Source organism: Dermochelys coriacea, chromosome 1 (assembly GCF_009764565.3).
Source record: "Dermochelys coriacea isolate rDerCor1 chromosome 1, rDerCor1.pri.v4, whole genome shotgun sequence".
Lineage (NCBI taxonomy): Eukaryota > Metazoa > Chordata > Testudines > Dermochelyidae > Dermochelys > Dermochelys coriacea.
In genome coordinates this window covers 284097410-284101491 of record NC_050068.2, presented here as the reverse complement: position 1 = coordinate 284101491, position 4082 = coordinate 284097410, and positions in this window count along the sequence as shown.

Genomic DNA, 4082 nt, shown 5'->3' with positions numbered 1-4082 from the left:
GCCTATCTAGCTAGCTTACTTACTAAGTTTTAAGACTCCATTCCTTTTCTGTTCCCAGCAAAAGCAACACAGACAGAGAGTCTTTGTTTCTCCCCCCCTCCAGCTTTGAAAGTATCTTGTCTCCTCATTGGTCATTTTGGTCAGGTGCCAGGGAGGTTATCCTAGCTTCTTAACCCTTTACAGGTGAAAGGGGTTTTTCCTCTGGCCAGGAGGGATTTTAAAGGTGTTTACCCCTCCCTTTATATTTATGACACCCCCCTTGGTAGACTACTCCAGAACTTCACTCCTCTGATGGTTAGAAACCTTTGTCTAGTTTCAAAACTTGTTGATGGCCAGTTTATATCCATTTGTTCTCATGTCTACATTGGCGTTTAACTTAAGTAACTCCTCTGTAAATACATCAAAGAGAAATACCAGGGTGGAAGAGAGCAACCATATCTCCCCTCAGCCTTCATTTAGTTAGGCTAAACAAGCCAAGGTTTTTGAATCTCCTCTCATAAGGTAAGTTTTCCATTCCTTAGGATTATTCTAGTAGCCCTTCTCTGCACCTGATCCCATTTGAATTAAATCTTTCTTAAACATGGCAGACCAGAACTGCACACAGTATTCCAGATGAGGTCTCAGCGATACCTTGTACCCTGGTACTAACACTTCCCTATCTTTACTGAAAATACCCTGCCCGATGCATTTTTGGACTGCATTAGCCTTTTCACCGCTTAGTCATCCTGTGATCAACCAATTCACCCAGGTCTTTCTCCTCTTCCTGTTGCTTCCCACTGATAAATCCCCAGCTTATAGCAAAAATTCTTGTTGTTAGTCCTTAAGTGTATGACATTGTACTCTTCATTATTATGTTCGATCCCATTTCTATTCCAGTTTTCAAGGTCATCCAGACCTTCTTGTATGATATTACGGTCCTCTTCCATATTGGCAATTCTTCTGAACTTCATGTCATCCATGGATTTTATTAGCATACTCCCAGTTTTTGTGCCAAAATCATTAATGAAGTTAAAATAGGTCCCAAAACCAATCCTGAGGAACTCCACTCGTAACCTCCCTCCAACCTGACAGTTCACCTTTTAGTATGACTCCTTGTAGTCTCCCCTTTAACCAGTTCCTCACTTAACTTTCTGCCAACATAGTAATCCCCCCATCTTCTGTAATTTAATAATTTCCCATGTGGAACTGGATCAAATGCCTTACTAAAATCCAGGTATATGTGATCTGCATGTTCTTTGTCTACAAAAATCAGTTATCTTAAAGAATGAGATCACATTGGTCTGACACAATCTACCTTTTGTAAAACCATGTTATATTCTATCCCAATTACCATCTACCTCCATGTCCTTCCTCTTTCAAAATTTGTTCCAAGACCTTACATACAAATGAGGTCAAACTAATGGGCCTGCAGTTTCCCAGATCACTCTTAAAAATATATACCATATTAGCAATTTTCTGGTCATAGGGTACAACCCGAGTTCACAGATTCATTAAAAATCCTTGCTATTGGGCTTGCAATTTCATGTGCCAGTTCCTTTAATATTCTTGGATGGAGATTATCCAGCCCCCTGATTTAGTCCCATTAAGCTGTTTGACTTCCACCTCAGATGTGGAAATTTCCACTTCCATATCCTCATTCCCATTAGCCACCTTTCCACTATCCTGAAGAACCTTATTACCACTTATTAAAGACACTTTGCCTCAGGTTTAAGTGTTGTCATGTCTAGATTATCTTTAATCTCCACCCCATCCTCAGTGCTCAGCAGTCCCACTTCTTTCCTTAGTTTCTTTCTACTTATATGGCTACAGAACCTTTTACTTTGCAAGGTCCAACTCTGCTTGGCTTTTGGCAGCTCTCACTTTTCTGACCTCCAAGAGGAATCATCTTTCCTTGCTGATCTAGCCCATTCTGCTTTCTCTTAATAAGCACTTTGAGACGCTTACCCATTCAGCTTGGTTTGTAACCCTTCCCTACAAATGTTTTCCCCTTGCTTGCGATACAGGCTTCAGACAGTTTTTGCAATGGTGACAAAGTAATTCCAAGCCTCCACCACATTCAAAACCTTGAGTTCAGTTCAGTCCAGTCCACTTCCTCAACAAATTCCCTTAATTTTTAGTTTGCTCTTTTGAAAATCAAGGACCCTAGATGCCGATCTATTTTTGTTTATCCTTCCATTTAGTTTAAACTTAATTAGCTCATGATGACTTGAACTAAGGTTGTCCCCTACAATCAGCTCTTCTATAAGGTCCTTACGACTCACCAATACCAAATTTAAAATGGCATCACCTCTTGTTGGTGCAGTGATTCACACCCAGGAAAATCTGGGCCCTACTATTAGTAGTAACACCTGTCCTCCAATCTGTGTGTGATTATGGGAGACTAACTTCCCAGATAATTCCCAGTATTTGTTTCATTCAAAAAGTCTCTATCCATATCCAAATTGGATCGGGGGGGAGGGGATGTCTCTAGCATACCCCAAGCGCTAGCCCTGGGGAACCTCTGGTAGTTCTTCCTCAGTGATTTTGATCCAAAACAGACTGTCTTATCCATCACTTCTTTTTACAGTCTACCTTGTCATTAATATACTACACCACCACCTTTACATTTATTTCTGTCTTTCTTGAACAGCACATAACCTTCAATACCTGTACTCCAGTCATGACTACTATTCTACCACATTTGTTATCCTTACAAAACCTGGTTTCACTTCTTGCACGAGTAGTTCTAGTTCCTCCATTTTGTTATCCAGGCTCCTTGCATTGGTATACAAACATTTCAGTTGTTTCTGCTTGGCTTTGCCCAGATTCCTCACCCAATTGGGTACAGCCATTCTACTGCCAGTGTCACCTACCTGTTAGCTTAATTGATATGAGCACTCTTTCCTCTTAACGTTCATTCTTCTACCCATTGCTGTTCCTTTCTCCATTCTCTTGATTTTCCTCCATCAACATTAGAATCAGACATGAAGATTACATGATCATCTCCCAACCATCTCCTCTGAGTTCCTAGTTTAAAGCTCTTTTAATCAGTTGTGCCAACCTCCAACCCAGACGTCTATTTCCCTCCCTACTCAGGTGGAGTCTGTCCCAGGAGAACAGTCCTCTGTCCACGAATACTTCCCAGTAGTCAAACACTCCAAAACCCTCCTTATAGCACCACTGCCTGAGCCATCTGTTGATTATCATACTCGTCTCTCACCTTTGAGATCTGGATGCACAGGGCTCAGAGGGAGAACGGGGTGCTGTTCCTAGGTGCAGGGGCAATGGGACTCAGAGGATCCAGGTGAAGGTGGTTGGAGCTCAGCAGGGAGGTCCAGGTGTGGGGGCTCAATGGGGAGGTTCAGGTGCTGGGATAGTGGGGCTTAATAGGTTGGGGATTAGTGGGGTGGAGGGGGCTCAGAGGGGTCCAGGTGCATGGCAATAGGGCTTGTCAGGGTGAGGGTTTGATGGGCCTGCTTAACGGGGGAGCCCCAGCTGCTGCCAAGGGGATACTGCATGCCAGACTCTTGCTTCTCCCCACAATTCCCCTATCCCCTTTCTTCTCTATCCCTCTCCCCTCACTCCCACATTCCCCTCCCCCTGCTCTACTATTCCACCCTTTCTTTCCTCACTGCCTCTTCCCCCACTTACCCAGCCCTACCACAGGCACTCACTGTTGCACAGAAAACAGGAAAGCTCCCAGCACACAAAGGGAGCACAACTACCATTAGGACTCTGGAGGCAGTGTTCAGCTGCAGAGACAGCAGAGCAGAAAGCAGCCTCCTTCAGCTGGGTAGCTGTGTGCTTGCAAAAATGAGGGTGGGCAGTGGCATGGAATCCTGTGCGTCTCCCCTGCACCTCACTCTGTTTGGAGGGGGCAATCCCCCCCAAAAAACTGCAGCCATGGTCACACCACCCCCTTCCTCCGGCATGGCTTCTCTTTGCTTCCCTGCTGTTTTCTGCAGCGAAGCCCAGGAATTCTACAGGATTTCTGTGGGTATAGAGAATCCCCAGGCAGTCTATTTCCTTCAGTTTGCATGTGCAACTCCAGAAAAAGACCTGTAAATTACTCTAAGATTTCTATATTTAAAATAATCACTGAG